The 18,781-nt window shown below is 36.6% G+C and overlaps 1 protein-coding gene and 1 pseudogene across 5 annotated transcripts in view; both read right to left on the minus strand.

Moving 5' to 3' along the window:
• The window catches only part of NCK1 (NCK adaptor protein 1), a 76,278-nt gene that overhangs the window by 34,225 nt on the left and 23,272 nt on the right, over positions 1-18,781 (minus strand). Inside the window, exon 1 of one of the 5 annotated variants that reach the window (XM_077865036.1) lies at positions 17,479-17,599. The exons of 3 other annotated variants lie outside the window; for them this stretch is intronic. The gene's annotated coding sequence lies outside the window, so the exon portion shown is untranslated. Of the gene's footprint in view, positions 1-4,409; positions 4,509-17,478; positions 17,600-18,781 lie in introns of those variants that run through there. One more of the 5 variants, XM_077865035.1, reaches the window with a different exon arrangement.
• LOC144294410 (small nucleolar RNA SNORA62/SNORA6 family) lies at positions 881-1,021 on the minus strand (annotated as a pseudogene).

An 18,781-nucleotide genomic window follows, 5' to 3' on the forward strand; every position in this document is an offset into this window, starting at 1 on the left:
CCCAGGAGCCTTTACTAACCAGTGTCCAATTCCTGCCTGACATCAAGTATCGGCTTTCCTTGATAGAATCTCAACTGCCTATTTTGATCCCCACTGATTGCCTGCCCTGCTCTGATAATACAAATTATCATGGACCCTGGAACTGACATCAGTCACTGTTTATAGTACTCACATCCTGCTTGCCTTTTCTTCCTGGGTTAATTTCCTGATCTCATTTTGTTTTTCAACTTCACCTCCAATCTCATTCCCAAACTAGACCTATATATACACATTTGCTGATCATACTCCTGGACTTTCCTGATCTGGTTGTTACAAGAATAGGACTAAATTGACATTAAAGAACTCAATTACTTCAATGTCACTACAGACAATACAGAATTTACTATTCTAGAGATCTGCAATAAATGATCATTCTTTATTATTAGAAAGGGATCAGTAGACTAAATTGGAGAACACCTACTGGCTTACAATCAGAGGTTTTTATACCCTTTCACAAAGGTTGGGAGTTGTTAAAAATATGTAACTCTACACCAAGGAATGTTTATCGAATGTAGATAAGTCAGGTATTTAACCTAACATTTCCCTTACAATAATCCTTTGAAGTATAATCCTCACTTTACAAAACAGGATACAAAGAAGTTAAATGGCTTTTAACCTTTAGAAAATAAGTGGTGGAAACTGGAAGACAAATGCATGTTCTTTTGACCTCCTCAAGGTTCATACACTTTTTAAAAAATTTTAATTCCAGTAGATAGCGTTACATTAGTTTCAGGTATACAATATAGTGATTCAACAGTTCTATACATTACTCAGTGCTCATCATGATAACTGTATAAGTTGATGTACTTTTGATTCCCACGTTGCCCCCCCCCCTTTAAATACTTGTAGCAAGCATCAAACTCCACTCATTGGGCCAGAGACTCCTGTGGTATTAAAGTCTTGTCTCTCATGTAGCACAATACCTACACTGAGTTCATCAGCCAGCCAGTACCCTCAACTCCAACCTCTAACAATGTGTAGTACCATGCTGCCTTGTAAAGACCAGAAAATGAGAGTATAAAGTTATAAATGCATGGAAACCAACTACCTACTAAATTAGCAATTCTTAAACTATTTAGTCTCAAAACCCCTTTACATACTTAAAATTAACGAAGACTCAAAATGGTTTTGTTTATGTTGATTGCATCGATCAAAATTTACCACATTGGGAATTAAAAGTGAGAAAATGTTATTTTTAAATTCAACTAAATATGGTACTTAATCCAATACAGAACATTTTTTTTAAGATTTTATTTATTTATTCATGAGAGACTCCATGCAGGGAGTATGACATGCAACTAGATCCTGGGACTCCAGGATCATGCCCTGAGCCAAAGGCAGATGCTCAACCGCTGAGCCACCTAGCCATCTCAATACAGAACATTTTAATGAAAATTCTCTTTTCCTTGAGACGCAACGCCTGGATGGTTCAGTGGTTGAGCGTCTGCTTCGGGCTCGGGCCGTGATCCCGGAGTCCTGGGATAGAGTCCCATATCAAGCTCCTTGCATGGAGCCTGCTTCCCCGGTCTCTGCCTCTCTCTCTCTGCCTCTCTCTGTGTCTCTCATGTATAAATAAATAAAATCTTTAAAAAAAATATTTCCCAAACAAAAATATCAGTGAAAAGAGTGGTGTTATTTTATATTTTTGCGAATCTTTTTAATGTCTGACTTAATAGACTCTTCTGTTTCTGCTTTTAATGTACCGCAACATACTGTTCTGGTTGAAAAGAAAACTTGGTGTTACACAGATATGTAGTTGGAAAAAGAAGAGTACTTTTAAGAGTCTTCACAGATATTTGTGGATATTCTTTATTGGTACTACACTAAAACTTGACAAGTGGTAGAGTTTCTTAAATACTCGTTTGTTATGTGGAATCTGAAACTACACTCAGTTATATTAAAATTCATCGGCCTAAATATTTTTAATTCCAGGGAAAATGGGTATAAGCAGCTTCTCTCTCCAACTAATTACAACTAAAATCTCCAGAAAAAAATACAAAGAATCAGCTCCTGACTCTGAAAAATAATATCAGGCAGACTACAAAGGGAAATCAATCTGAAAAAAAAAAAAACAATACATCAACAATAAATTTCCTTTTGGTTCCCCCCCCCCTTCTGCTTTATTTTCTGGCTTTGACCCAAAGGTAGGCACAACAGGAAACATAACGGGTGCCATAACGGGTGCATCAGGAAAAAACTCAAGAGAAGCTCATTTGGCCAAAAAGGACGGGTGGAAAGGTTCTTGAAAGCCAGAAGACTGTGGGTTAAATCTCTGAGGCTTTATTTCTTCTTTTTTCCCCTCTCCCAGTGCTGTCTCAAGGCCAGCCTCAGTTGTGGATCTGCACCACTGCCACAATGGTGGCTATGGCACACACAATAAGACCCCAAGGGAAAACCTATCCCTCCAGGTAAAGGAAGAGAAAAAGTAACCAGCTGGTGCAAAGAATATGGGGGAAATACCCACTATCTCACCACTTCACCCTTAAGTCAAGCACAGCCATATCCAGAACTGAGTAACAACATGAAAGACTAAAACTCATAATAAGAGAAGCCAACCTTTCTGGTAAAAGGAACCAGGAAGGGATTGCTGAGGATAGGTAAATATGAGGAAAACTCTCATGAGAAGAGAGCTGATGAAGGCAATCTATAACAAAGACTCTCTTCTTGACTAGTCAAGCTCTTCTGAGTCCTCTTCTTGACTAGGCCTCAATCTTGGCCTATAAAAACTGCAGACTCTTAACATCAATGATTTTGTCCATGCTCTCACACTAAAAGACTTAAAAAAAACACTAGTCATTTCATTTTTTTTAAAGGTTTTATTTATTCATGAGAGACATACATACAAAGAGAGAGAGGCAGAGACACAAGCAGAGGGAGAAGCAGGCTCCATGCCGGGAGCCTGACGTGGGAATCGATCCCGGATCTCCAGGATCACGCCCTGGGCTGAAGGTGGCGCTAAATTGCTAAGCCACCGGGGCTGCCCAACACTAGTCATTTCTAATGGCTTAAGGCCACATCCCAAGGATGACAGTTCCATCCCCTAAAAGTTCCTGCATGAGGAAGCTTGATATTGCAAGAATTTACTATGTGTTCTACCTGAAGTTGGTGACGAGAGGCCCCTCTTAGTTACTTTAGAAAGCTTGCAATTATAAATATTTCCACTGCACCTTTAAAATATAAATCTTCAACCACCTCGAAGTGTTTTCTCAGAACAGAGAGCCATCTCTTTAAAATGTAAACATTCAATGTGGCACCTATGTGGCTCAGTTGGTTAGGCGTCCAACTGTTGGTTTCAGCTCAGGTCATGATCTCAGGGTCGTAGGATCAAGCCCCAAACTACGCTCCGTGCTGGATGTGGATGGAACCTTCTTGGGATTCCTTCTCTCTCTCTGCCTGCCCTGTACACACACACTCCCATCGATCCACCTATCAATCAATCAATAAAATGTAAACTTTCAGTGAGATACAACTCATTCTTGCTCTCAGTCCCTGTAGGAGGGTAAGGGCCTCTTGTCATAAAGATGTTTGCTTCTTCTCTGGGTAAGTGTCAATTACAAATCCAGATGGCCTAGTCAGGTAGACCAATTAAAAAGGCATTGAAAACTTAAGTACATAATAGCTATCACCCAAGTGATAACAGCAAAATATCACCCAAGTTCCAGACCATCCCTGACTGTTAGAGATAGCACAAAGACTCAAACAGTACAGCAAAGATCTAGAAAATTAAACTGATGCTGGCACTACTACCCACAAAAAGCAAAAAGATGGGTTTGACTCTAATCAGATTGATGTGTGCTAAAACAACAGCAAAATAAAAATTCTCTTAGAGATTTTAACAGGATCCAAAGCCTCACAAAATAATACTTAAAATATCCAGTATACAATCTAAAATTATTCAAAATACAAAGAAGTAGGAAAATCTGGTCAAAAGGTCAAAGAAAAAGATAACCAATAGGTGCCAACCAAGAAATGACCCAAATGTTGGAATTATTAAGACTTAAAAGCAGCTGTTATGACCATGCTCCATAAGGTAAATGTGAACACTCTCAAAAGAAACAGAAAGATCTCATCTGAGAAGGAGTAGTTATTAAATAGGATCAAATGGAAATTTTATAACTAAAAAAATCACAATATTTGAAATAAAAACTTCATTGGAGAGGCTGAGTAGCAGAATCAAGATGATAGATGCATTAATTTCCTATGGCTGCTGTGACAAATTACCACAAACCAGGTGATTTAAAATAATAAAAATTAATTCTGTCATAGATCCAGATATTAATCAAGGACTCAATCAAGGATTCTGAAATAAAGGTGTTGACAGGGCTATATAAACTATCTCTGAAGACTCTAGAGGAGAAAGTACACTTTACCTTGTCCAGCTTCTGGTGGCTGTCAGTATTGCTTGTGGCTACATCACTCTGCCTCTGTGGTCATGCCTCTTCTTCCTCTTCTATTAAATCTTCCCCTGCCTCATAAAGCCACATATCACTGAATTTGGGGCTCATCAGATAATCCAGTATAAATTCAACCTCTCAAAATCCTTACCACCATTAATCACACCTTTTGCCATGTGAGGTAATGTTCATAAATTCCAGGGATTAAGAAATATTTATATCTTTTTGGATGTTGCTATTCAGCACACTACAATAGAGGAAAGATAAGGTGAACCTGAAGACAGATCAATACAAATTATCCAAGCTGAAGAACAGAGTAGGGAAAATATTTTGAAAAGGAACAGGGCTTCAAGGACTAATGAGACAACATCAAAAGAACTACTATTCGTTCTTTGGAGTCCCGAAAGAAAAGGTAATGGTGCAGAAAAAAATACTTGAAGAAAAGGTGGAAATTTTCTAAAAGTATGCAAAGGACTTAAATTTATAGATTCAAAAAACTAAGGCAAACTCCAAATAGGATAAACTCAGACCATGTCCAGGTACATCATAATCTGACCGCTAAAAAGAAAATCTTGAAAGCCACAAAAGAATGACAAATTACATATGTGGCAGTGGTTCTTAATTGGGGATTATTTCATATCCAAGGGGATATTTAACAATGTCTGAAGTCACTTTTTATTGTCACAACTGGAAAGAGGGGGACAGAATGGTGCTACTAGGAGAGGGCAGGAATATGCTAAACATCCTACAATAAATAGGACAGCCGTCCACAGTAACAAATTATCCAATCCAATGTGCTAAGATTGAGAAAACCTGATATAGGAGACAATTTGAATGACTAAGAATTTCTCACCAGAAAACAGGACCCACATCTTAAAAATGCTGAAAGCAAGCAACCAACAACACAGAATTCTATACTCAGTGAAAATATCCTTTAGTAATGAAATGAAAAAAAGACATTCTCAGATGAAGAAAAAACTAAAGCTATTTTGTTGCCAGCAGATGGCCTCTAATAGAAATGTAATCAAAGGTCTTAAGGCTAAAAGAAATTATCAGAGGAAAACATGAAATTTCAGCAATGAAGGAAGAACAAAAAAATGGTATATATCTGGGTGAATACAGTAATATTTTTTCCATCTCTTAAACTCTTTAAAACACGCATAGCTTTTGAAAGGGAATATAATACTAACACAGGGGTTTCACATATGTATAATTCATATGACAATTATATAAAGTGGGGAGGGCAATGGGACCTATATGATTGTAAGGTTTTATGTTCTATTTTAAGTGATAAAATATAAATTCTAGATATACTTTGAAAAATTAGTATATAAAGTGCATTATAATCTTTAAGGCCATCACTAAAAAAATAGGACAAAGAAATACAACCAAAAACTAGTACATACAATAAAATGGATACTAAAAAGTACTCTAATAATCCAAAAGAAGAAAAAAACAGAGGAACAAAAAAAAACCCACAAGAAATAGATAACACATAATTAAGCTCAAATACATCAGTAATTACATTAAATAAGTGGCCTTAAACTAATTAAAAGACAGAGGTGATCAGATGAAATTAAAAAACAAGATTCAAGTGTTATCAGATAACCATTTTGAATATAATGATAGATGGCATAAAAGGAAAGGATCATGCAAACAGGAATCAAAAGAAAGCTGGAGTTGCTATATAAATGCCTAAGAAAGTAGATTTCTGAACAAGGAAAACTGCTGGGTAGAGAGACACAAGATAATGAGAAAAAGGTTAATTCATCAAAATCACAATTTAAAAAATATATATATATAATAGAGTTGTAAAATACATTAAGCAAAAGTGATTAGAATGGAAAAGTAAATAAATCCATTATTCTTGAAAATTGCAACTACTTTCAGTAATCCATAAAACAGGCAGAAAAGCATCAAAAAAATCGAAGATTTAAATATCATCAACCAACTGAATGAATCTAATTGACCTTTATACAACATTACATTCTAAAGCAGCATAGACATCTTTTTCAAGTGCACGTGTAATATTCAAGACAGATCACATTCTGGACCATAAAATAAACGTTAATAAATGTGAAAGAACTGATATTGCACAGCATATGATCTCTGACCATGACAGAATTAAACTAGGAGTATTAGAAAGATAACTAGAAAATCTCTAAGTATTTGGAAATTAGACAATACACTTCTAAACAACTCATATATCAAAGAGGGAAATTAGAAAATATTTTGAACTAAGTAAAAATGAAAACACAACATATAAAAATTTGTTAGATGCACCTAAAGTAGTATTTTATTATAAGGAAATTCATGGTATTAATTGCCATTAATAAAATGTTAGAAAACAAGTCCCAAATCAAAAATAATGTAAGTTTCTAGGCACCTGGGTCATTCAGTCAGTCAAGCATCTGACTCCTGATTTCAGTTCAGGTCTCTCTCTTTTCTTTTTAAGATTTTATTTATTTATTCATGAGATACACAGAGACCTAGGCAGAGCTCCTTGTGAGGAACTCAATGCAGGTCTCATTCCCAGGACTCCAGAATCACAACCTGAGCCAAAGGCAGACACTCACTGAGCCAGCCAGTGACCTCAGTTCAGGTCTTGATCTCAGGGTCATGAGTTCAAGCCCCATGTTGGACTCCAAAATAATAGTAGTAGTAGTAGTAGTAGTAGTAGTAGTAATAATAATAATAATAATAATAAACACTACTAATAATGTAAGCTTCTGCCATAAGGAACTAGAAGAATAGCACATCAAGCCCAAAGGAAACAAATAGGACATAATAAAGACCAGAAATCAGTGAGACTAAAAAAAAAAAATTAGAAAAAAACCACTGAAGCCAAAAGATGGTTCTCTGAAAAGATCAAGAAAATTGATAACTCTCTAGCAAGAATAACTAAAAAGACAAATTACTGAAATGAAAGAAACACAAAACATAAAAACATAAGAGAATACTATTGCTATGGTCTGAATGTTTATGTCTCCTCAAAACTAATGTTGAAATCTTAACCACCATAATTATTATAAGTAGGGCCTTTGGGAGCTCATTAGGCCCTAAGGATGGAATTCTCACGAATGGGATTAGTACTTTCATTAAAGAAATCCCACAGAGATCCCTAGCCCCTTCTACCATGTGAAGATACAAGAAGCCTGCACATGGAGGAGGGAGGGACTCACCTGACCATGCTGGCACCCTGATCTCAGACTTCCATCTTCCAGACCTGTGAGAAATAAGTTTCTGCTGTTTATAAGCCACCCAGCCTGTGCTATTTTGTTTTAGCAGCCCAAACAATAAGACAGAAAATTGGTACCAAGAATGGAGGCTGTGTTTCTGACAGATATCTAAAAATGTGGGAGTGGCTTTCAAATGGATAATGGGTAGAACCTTAGGGTGCATGCCAGAAAAATTCTACATTGCCATGAATAGACTGTTAAGGTCAAATTCTTCTGAAGGCTCAGAAGGGGAGAGCTGTAAGCAAAGCCTAAATCCTTATTTTATTTTATTTTATTTTTTATTTTATTTTTTTATTTATATTTTATTTTATTTTTTATATTTTATTTTATTTTTTATATTTTATTTTATTATTTTATTTTATTTTATTTGAGAGAGAGAGTGCACACACACACCTGCATGCACGAGTCATGGAGGGGTAGAGGGAATGGGAAAAGCAGACTCCTTGCTGAGCACAGAGCCTGATGTGGGGCTCAATCTTAGGATCAGGATCAGGATCTGAGCCACAGTCAGATGCTTAACCAACTGAGCCACTGGATGCCCCAGTTTCGATCCTAAGTGGTCATGAACAGAATGTTGGCTAAAATACAGAGCGTTAAAAAAGAGACATCAGGCCCAAATTGGAGTTGCTCATGCTAAGCACCATGTCAAAAAAAATTAAGACTAAGACTCAATACCTGACATAATTGCAGTTTCAGCCTCTCCCAGAAATGTAACCTTTAACCAGTCCATCTGGAATTACCTGGTCAGCACCAGTGAGGTAATACATCCAACAGACCCCATCTGTCCTCCATCGGAAGTTGATTGTATCTGAAATAATCCACTCTTTGCTACAAACTTCCTTTTCCTGCCCCTGCCTATAAAAGCTTTTAATTCTGTATAGCTCTTTGGAGCTCCTTTCTATCTGCTAGATGAGATGCTGTCCAGTTCATGAGTTGTCAAATAAGCCAGTAAGATCTTTAAATTTACTCAGTTGAATTTTGTTTTTTAACAACAATAAAACCCAAGCTGATGACGCCTCAGACAGAAATGAGGTACATGTTATTGGAAACAGAAAGAAAGGTGATCCTTGTTATGACAAGACACTTGGCTGAACCATATTCACGTCCTAATGTTTCATGGAAGGGTAGAACTCGTGAAGATGAAACTGGCTATCTGAGACCATTTCTAAGCAAAGTGTTGAAACTGTGGCTTGGATTCTCTTGAATGCTTATAGTAAACACAGAAAGAAAAATACCTTGGGATCCCTGAGTGGCTCAGCGGTTTGGCCTGCCTTCGGCCCAGGGTGTGATCCTGGAATCCGGGGATCGAGTCCCACATCGGGCTCCCCGCCTGGAGCCTGCTTCTCCCTCTGCCTGTGTTTCTGCCTCTCTCTCTATCTGTGTCTCTCATGAATAAATAAATAAAATCTTTAAAAAAAAGAAAAGAAAAAGAAAAATACCTTAAAGATGGAACTGTTAAAAGGGGAAATTAATTTAAAAGGCAGAAAATTCTCAGCCTGCTGTAGCGCAAAAAAAAAAAAAGAGAGAGAGAGAGAGAAAGCAAGAAAACACATTCAGAACAGAACACTACGAGTGTTCTAAGGGGAAAGGGATCCTTTGATAGAGATTAGTATGGGTGTGAAAATCAGATTCAATCAGCCACTCCAGCAGGAAGCAGCCAGTTAGAACGAGAAAAAGGCAAGAAGGAATGAAGAAAGATTTTCAAGCCTTCTTAGATTTTATAGGATATAACCATAGAATTATTCCACTGCAAATGTAAGATATTCCTCAAGACAAGGGAAGAAGGACCTAAAAGGTGACTCAGTGATTATTAAAACGCTGCCTCCCCCATTTCAAAAGAAGAGGCCATCACCTGGGTTTCAAGCTAGAAGAATCCCAGCCCAAAGCTGTGGAGGCCAGGCCAATAGAGCCAATGGCATAGGGAGAATGCCTCAGGTTGCACCCAGATAAGTCCCAGAACAAAAATATTTAAATATTTAACATTTTTAAAAGGTCAAATACTTGAACAGATACTTCACCAAAGAAGATAGAAGATAGAAGTTTCTCCCACTGAGAGTAGAGCATTCCTATGAAACCTTTCAGAAGCCAAAATGACATAAAATGAAGTATATCTCCTGCTTTCTGAAAGTTCAAGTCTCATCATTTTGCTTTTACTAAAGATCTACATTAGTACCTGCTTTCACCAACCAAAAGAAATCTGAAAAGGATTTTCACTTTTACAAAAAAAAAGGCCATTACTGTACTAATGTGGGTCTTAAGTGGCATAACATGAACTTTTGGAAAGAGGGCATACTGTACAATGACGATATATAAGCATATGTGAAGATCTTCAATATCATGGTCATTAGAGAAATGCAAATTAAAGCCACAAAATGATATCACAACACAGCAAACTAAATGGCTCAAAAAGATAAGGGAGGTAGTAATGAAAAAGGACAAGGAAAGGAAGGGAAAGAGGTAAAGGAGAAAAGAGAGAGAAGGAAACACAAACAGTACTAGGTGCCAGTGAGGATGCAAAGCAACAGGAAATCATATATTGCTTGTGGGGATGCAAAACAGTAAAGCTACTGTTTTATATAGTTACTAAGCGTAACAGTTTAGCAGCTTCTTATAAAGTCAGACATACATTAACCATATATGATGATCTCACTGAACCAGACTCAAAAAGTTATGTATGACATTCTGGACTACAAAGCATGAAGGGGTAAAGAATTGTTCTGAATTAAGACTGTGGTAGAGATTACATAACTGCGTCAAATCTCAATCACACTCCAAAAAGTGTCAATCTTACTGAATGTAAACTAAAATATATAGCAGAAAATATTCACCGCTCAATCTTACACTTTAAATGGACCTGTGTTTACTCACGTATGGTTTTGTATCATCATGCAATATACGTTCACTAAGTTTTACAGATCTTCAAAGACTGACATCTTATTATAAAGTATCATTGCATTCATACAGCCTCTGGAAACTCCAGAGTGACAATGGAAATTAATCTCTCAGTATAATGAAAATAGTCTGGTCTTGTAGACTCTTTAAAAGGTATTTTAAGAGCTCTAGAGAACTGTTAATCTAAATAGAGAAATAATAACATCAGGCCAAACACCTAAAAAACACCTATTCTTCCCCAACCTTTTACAAATTCATTGGGTATATCTATATATTAAATGACACTAAGTTTGTCAAATCATTTTACCAAATGATACTGTGTATGATATGTAAACTATGAGGAAAGGTACAGTTCATGTCCCTTTGTATGTATATAGGCCATGATAAATATGACCATTTTTGGCAAGCCTGTTGTTATATTCTGAGGAAAAAGTAAGGAACCAGCTAGTGAAAAAAATTCTAAAGAGAAATCTCTCATGCTAATACAAATGCAATTTTAGATTCTCTTATAGTTTAACACATAACTTGACAATTTCCTGTTTCTGATAAAAATCAGCAGAGTGACAATACCCAAGTGACTAACTCCGGAAGTTTGGTTGGGCTACAGATCTTTCGGTAAACAATGAAGGGGGAAAAAAATCCCCAAATAACTAATTTCAATGTGCTATAAGTAATGAAAAAAAGACAAAACAATTCATAAGATGATTTTACTCTATTTTTAAACCCTACTATCTTGTCAAGTAATTTTGATTGTTAAACACTCTTAGAATGAAACATGGGTAAGAATCCCATCATGGGAAAAATAAAAATTATAGGCTAGTCTGAAATAAAGACTCCTTAAAAAATCAACCCCCCCCCCTTTTTTAAAGAATAAGTCAAATAAAATGCCATCTTATTCTATTTACTTTTGGAAATAGCACTTTGAAAATATCCCCAATATAAGCAAACACAAAATACAATACAAGCAAAAGTCCGGTGCATATCAAAATTCATTCATTTGACAAATGTTTACTGAGTAGTTATTAAAGACTAGGAAGACACAGAGCTAAGGCCTGAGAGTAAAGAAAGGCATATCAAGGAAAACATGCTCTCAAAAAATATCAACTGTAGGGGCAGAGTTGGTTAAAAGTGGCTGGCTCTTGATGTCAGTTCAGGTCCTATCAGGGTCCTGGATGCAGCCCCTTTTAAGGCTCCCCGCTCAGCAAGAAGTCTGCTTCTGGATTCTTTCTCCCTCTGCCCCTCTCCCCTCTAAAATAAATACATAAATCTTTTTTAAAATATCATCTGTAATTCTACTTTTCAATAACTTATTTAATTAATGCCTTACATACATACAAGGCATTACTCCTTATATGATTTTGTCAGGTATCACAAAATTTTACTTATTACTTTGATTTACAATAAGCTGTACCAAGATCACCTTAAGAACATATCACCATTCTATAATGTGAAGAATATTACATTTTATATAAAGAGGCCATTATGTTACCACTAATGTAAAAGGAGTGTAATAACCTTGCTAAAATTGCTAAATGAGCAATTATGGTATAAACTACCAACTACATAAAAAAAAACATAAGCAAGAATTTAATGTCATAATTAATAACAAATGTAAACACATTAACTGATTTAACCCTTAGTGTATTACATGGCAATTAAACATAAATGGCTTGAAAATTGACTATAATCATGTTTTTAACGTATATTTTTTAAACTGTGGTACAATACATGTGATGGACTGATTTTTTTTTTCTCCTCCAAAATTCAGATACTCACCTCCTATCCTCTAGTACCTTATAATGTGACTATAATTTGGAGATAGAGGTCTTTATAGAGGTAATTAGGTAAAATAAGGTCATTAGGGCTAATCCAGTATGACTGGGATCATTTTATAAGACAAGTTGATCAGAACACAGACATACTCTGTGGGAAGACCATATGGAGACACTGGAAGAAGACAACCATCTACAAGTCAAAGAGAGAAGCCCTCAGAAGAAACCAACCCTGAAGACAACTTGATCTTAGACTCCAGCAACCAGAATTTTTAGACAATAAATTTCTGTTGTTTAAGCCACCCAATCCGTGATACTTTGTTATGGCAGCCCTAGCTAATAATACAATACACATAAAACTTACCAAATGAACCATTTTTAAATGTCCAGTTTAAATACGTTCATGATGCTGTACAGCCACTACCACTACCCATCTCAAGAACAATTTTCATTTTGCAAAACTGAAATTCTATTACACTTTAGACAATAACTCCCCAATACAGCCAAACTACCAATTAAAATTAAGTATAAAAGAAGAATCATCATTTTTGGGCATTTTCAAAAAATTTAATTCCAATTCACTCTGATTTAAGAAACAATCAGAGGATATGTTCCAGAAAAACTAGAGTAAAGCAAGAAAAAAGATCCAGGAAGGATGTAGGAAGTTCGAAAACCAATGAAGAAAGGCAAAAGGAATTTCCCGAATGCTAGCAAAAGTAAATTAGGATCAGAAGATTAAAATTTAACAGTCCAAATTGGAGTAAGATTCCAGAAAAAAAATTGGTAAGATTATCTGACAGATAGGACTATGTGAACAATTATATACAAATATGTATTTTATAGACCTATTGGAGAGGGTGGGAAGGCTTAACTATAAATTCAAAGACAATGAACAAAATTTTAAATGTGAACCATATAAATTTCTTAAAAATTTCAGAAAAAATAAATTACACAAGAAAGACAATTTAATCATAGGAGGTTGGGACAGCTATAAACAATGAATATATAATCATAATGATGAAAATGCTGAATATGAATATACAGTTTTTCAAAACAATGGGGCTAAGAAATATAGATGAAAAAAATAAATGGGGGCACCTGGTTGGCTCAGTAGGTAGAGTATGTGACTCTTAATCTCAGGGTTGGAAATTCAAGACCCACGTTGGGTGCAGAGATTACTTAATAAATACATACATACATACATATATACCCTCGTTTACCTTAACAGAAAATTAACAGATGTTTAAAATTAATGAATCAGGAGATAATGCTAACAATTTTATGTTTTTTTATTCATCAAAGTAATACATGAGCATAGTTTAAAATGTCAAATAGTGCTGTAAGGCCTCTAACAGAAGTAATAGTCCTTTGTTCTCCTCCCCCCTTTTCCTCCTGTTTGTCTCAAGAAGTAATCACTTTCAACTTCTTTGAGCTGTTTCAGAAGCAACAGCTTAAAAAGTTGAAAGTGATTACTTCTGGTAGAAAAAGGAGAGCAAGACTGGTATTTTTGTAATTAGGTCTTTTAGCACTATTTGACACTTTAATCTACATTCATATATTACTTTGATAATTTAAAAAATTTAGAAAACCTCACTGATTCCTTAAAAATTAAAATTAAGTCAATCAAAATGATGAATAGCTAGCTGACTTTTAAGCTGTATCAGCATCCATTTTTTCTCTTTTCATAACAGTATCTCAACTTCTTTCTCAGAAACTATCCTCTCCATCCCCGTTCCCAATTCTATTTTGACACTCTAGATGGAGTTCCAACAACTCAGGGGTAGTATATGCAATTCATGCCTAGCCAATCAGAATATTAAATTTCCTTAATTGCTGTGACTAGTGAAGAATGGGCTTAAAAACTAAGTTGTTCATTCAGAAAGACTCCTGGGATGTCAACAGGAGTTACTGGGAAGGTACTTTAGCTTTTCCCAACAGACTTAAGCCTGAAAGCAGAGTAAATATAACAGTATAGAACCTGACAATGAAAGTGAGAGTTGCAGAGAGATTAGATTCCATTTTTCAAGCCTCCAAATCTAATTATTCCTCAATCCAGAATCTATCCCTATTTTATTTCATAAACCAAAATTACTTTTTTGTTAAAATAAACAAATAGAGTCATTATATGATAACAGGTACCTGACAGAGTATCAAATATATATATTTTAAATTTATTTAAGTAATCTCTATACCCAACATGGGGCTCCAACCCACAATCCTGAGATCAAGAGTCTCATGCTCTTCCAACTGTATCAGCCAGATGTCCCTAGGGTATCAAATTTAAAAGAAAATGAAAATTCTGTAAGAGAGACTTCAGACATAAGAAAAATGCAATTATAATATATTAAAATAATAATAATAAAAGAATAAAAAATGAAGATTAAGGAAGTTATACCAGCAAGTATAGATATTCCCAAATTTAACAACTCTGTGTGTGTGTGTGTTGTAAACACCCTGGAATAGGTTTAAATGAAAGCTAACACTGAACACTATGTGGAGCTTATTAACAACCAAATCACTGATTTAACCAAGTTTTCAACTTGTTCATTATTTATCTTTGGGCCCTACTACATGTGCGGCACAGTAGGAGCTATCCAGCTTACAAAGCTAAATCTGTCCTGAAACACAGCTTACAGTCTATTGGGAAAAGTTCTATTTCTTGCTAATTATTACTAAAAGTACTATTTATTGTTAATTACTCCAACTGTAATGCTGACTTATATTAAACTTATTCTGCATCATAAACTATGCCAACTGCATCTATAAACTAGATCCAATGTACTGCTACTATTTATATATGTTTAGCTATCTCTGAGCCAATAAAACCACCCATCTTTTCACTTTATAAACTCTTGGCTCCAAGAATTCACCTATTTTATTTTAAGATTTTATTTATTTATTCATAGAGACAGAGAGAGAGAGAAAGAGGCAGAGACAGGCAGAGGGAGAAGCAGGCTTCACGCAGAGAGCCCAACGCAGGACTCGATCCTGTGGCTCCAGGATCACACCCCGGGCTGCAGGCAGCGCTATATCGCTGCGCCACCGGGGCTGCCCGAATTCACCTATTTTAAGATGTAGTATAAGAACAAATGGCCTGCCTTGAACTCCAAAGGCCTAAAAAACAAATAATATAATGGTCCAGAGGATGCAAACTAGATACCGGGTATAAAAAGGATAGATCCAAAGAAGCAGCATGACAAATTTATACCCATTCATTCTAAGACAAAGGCTGCACTTTCTGGTTTTATTGTCCTCACATAGGGTAATGCCAAAAAGGGAACCACTAATATTTAGAGAACAGCTTGCATACTCGTGTCATCCACTGAGTTTCTGGGAAATACAAAGTATCTTCCTGAGACATGGAAGCAGGGATTTTATTCAGCCTAGATTGCCTCACCATCAAGTTGTGGGAGAAAAGACCCTCATAAACAAACATGTCCTTTACTTAAGGGGAATAGAGCTCAACTAGGTGATTGCACCCTCAAAAACAAAATGGAAGTCAGAAACTAGAGAAAAGAAGCCACGACAGTAAAAGTAGAAGATTTGGGTTAATCTCCTACATCTTTGTTACTATTACCTCTAAAATGCTTTCGTATTTGGCTATATGAACTATAAAAAAGGAATGTCTATATTCTCAAACTTACCAGGCCAAGTTGAGAGAACGCCCAAGGAGTTGTGGGTGAAAACAACTTTAAAAGCATGGAGGAAACTACAGCCTCTAAGATCTGATTCAAGAGAAAAGTACAGGGACCTCTCTACCTGAGGACAGAACACGCCACACTGTTCTGCTGCAAACTGTCAAATTACCACATAAAGAGGGCTAGGTCTCAAGGGGTAATTCTCTTCTACCATCATCACTCCATCTAGCTTCCTCAGACTATCCTAAATCCACAGGACTGGGAGGTACCTTCTAAAATTATTTGACATTTTAAAACATGTTCAAATTATTACTCTGATAAATAAGGTCTTGCAAGTGCAGGATCTGCATCTAAGAGTGACTGCTTCTTTCAATTTTGTACCTTAGACAACTTGCTGGCCTCACTCTAGTCCAAGCCCCGTTTCACTGCTCCTATAAATAAAATGTATGACAAACTGGGGTTACCATTAAACTGCCTTACCACTCAGTAACTATGAGTCAGGAAATGTCATATTAACTTCCCTCAAACTCCATTTTCTTATTTATAAAAAGAGACCTGAATCAGATTGTATCAAAAAAGTCAAAAAAAAAAAAAAAAAAAAAAAAGTCTATTGAGTTATATCAAAACTACAATCAAAACTATTAACTAAATTTCTCCTTAAATTATCTGGATAAAGGGATCCCTATGTGGCTCAGCAGTTTGGCGCCTGCCTTCGGCCCAGGGCATGATCCTGGAGACCCAGGAGTTGCTCCCACGAGTTGCTCCAAGTTGTACATATTTGCAAAAGAAAACACACAGCACGAGGGATAGCAGAACTATCATTTCCCCATGCTATACAGTATAAGTAAGGTTTTAGACTGTATCATCATATTTAGCAACCATATTCTAACATACACTAAACTTGTGGTAACCTGAACTTCCAGACATATTTAATATGCAATTAATCATAACATTTGAGTATTTTCACATTAACTGCTGTGCTTAATTCTAATTCCCCCTCATGCCCTTCATGTTATTGTACCTCCTATAATTTTTTGGCTTATGTATGCAAAAGGACCTAGGAGAGTTACAGGGAACCAGTATGCCACTACTTAAAATTCCTAGGTATGAAACTGCTTTCTAAAATACTCTACTGGGCAGCCCGGGTGGCTCAGCAGTTTAGTGCTGCCTTCAGCCCAGGGCCTGATCCTGGAGACCTGGGGTCGAGTCCCATATCAGGCTCCCTGCATGGAACCTGCTTCTCTCTCTGCCTGTGTCTCTGCCTCTCTCTCTCTCAATCTCTCTCTCTCTGTGTGTCTCTCATGAACAAATAAAATCTTAATAATAATTAAAAAAAATAAATAGTAAAATACTCTCTTTACCCCATAGGCACACCTCACAGTGAACTACATTTCCCTATGGAGTTTCTGCTTCTGTGTTCTATAATTTAGTAAACAGTTATCTGGATTAATGAATCCCTACCCTGTCAATCCCCAAATCTTAAGTCATAACCTTTTTCACCTACCTCATAGGACTCAAATGAATCCATGTATCTCCACTACCTTAGTAGTACTGAAGGCATCTGCCTCCTTAAGGGCTCTGTTTCCAGTGTCATGCTCTTCTAGTTGGAAGCATTTAGTTTTCTTCTTAGGGAAAAACAAAAAAATTAAAATTCCTCCTTTAAGTGTTTGCTATCTAACTTAAAAATTAAGTAAAAGGTCTTGAATGTATTTGCTTTGAGGTATAATCTGGAAAACAAGGAGAAAAAGATTAGAACTCTTCAAACTATAATGAAACTTTCTTTTGTAAAGTTACAAGAAGATCCTGGGAAGATGGTAGAGTAGAAAGCAGGCTCTATGCAGGGAGCCCGATGTGGGACTCAATCCCAGGACTCTAGGATCACGCCATGGGCCGAAGGCAGACGCCAAACCACTGAGCCACCCAGGGATCCCCAGGTGGTGATTTTCTTAATTCCCTTATTACTAATTCTTTAATGTCTAGCTCCCAAAAGGAGAAAGTTAAAAAAGGCACCAGCCATTTAGATTTTCCTCAGCCTGAGGGAGAGGAGCTTACATAATTGGAGTCTGTATGTGTGTGTGCAGACACACCAATGACTGCCTTCCTCCTTGTCAGCACCTCAGTGATCAGACGCATCATTCAGGTGTCAGAACATAGATCCCTGATATTTGGATGACAGGATATTTATTGCTCTCTTTAGCTGTTGCAGGCTGCTCTTCTAACTAATGCATAACTGCCTGGCATGTTCCTGGGGAGTGGAAGATGTGTAGCCATTGCTAAGAGCTGAAATTAAGCAAAATTTACAGTCCAAGACTTCCTCTGGAAGTTTCAAGCCTAGGAGTGGACTCCAGAGTTCTAAAATAGTTAAGTCACGGCAGCCTGTGTGGCTCAGCGGTTTAGCGCCACCTTGAGCCCAGGGCGTGATCTTGGAGACCCCGGGATTGAGTCCCCACATCAGGCTCCCTGGGTGGAGCCTGTTTCTCCCTCTCCCTGCCTCTCTCTCTCTGCGTCTCTCATGAATAAATAAAATCGAAAGGAAGGAAGGAAGGAAGGAAGGAAGGAAGGAAGGAAGGAAGGAAGGAAGGAAGGAAGGAAGGAAGGAAGGAAGGAAGGAAGGAAGGAAGGAAGGAAGGAGAAAAGAAAAGAAAAGAAAAGAAAAGAAAAGAAAAGAAAAGAAAAGAAAAGAAAAGAAAAGAAAAGAAAAGAAAATCACCACACATATCCAGAAAAAGAAGCAAGCTTAGTGAAGATCAGAGAAAAGCTTGTTTATGCCTTAAAGGGATTCCTAGCACAGAGACAGCCTACGACAA

Source organism: Canis aureus, chromosome 22, assembly GCF_053574225.1.
Source record: "Canis aureus isolate CA01 chromosome 22, VMU_Caureus_v.1.0, whole genome shotgun sequence".
Lineage (NCBI taxonomy): Eukaryota > Metazoa > Chordata > Mammalia > Carnivora > Canidae > Canis > Canis aureus.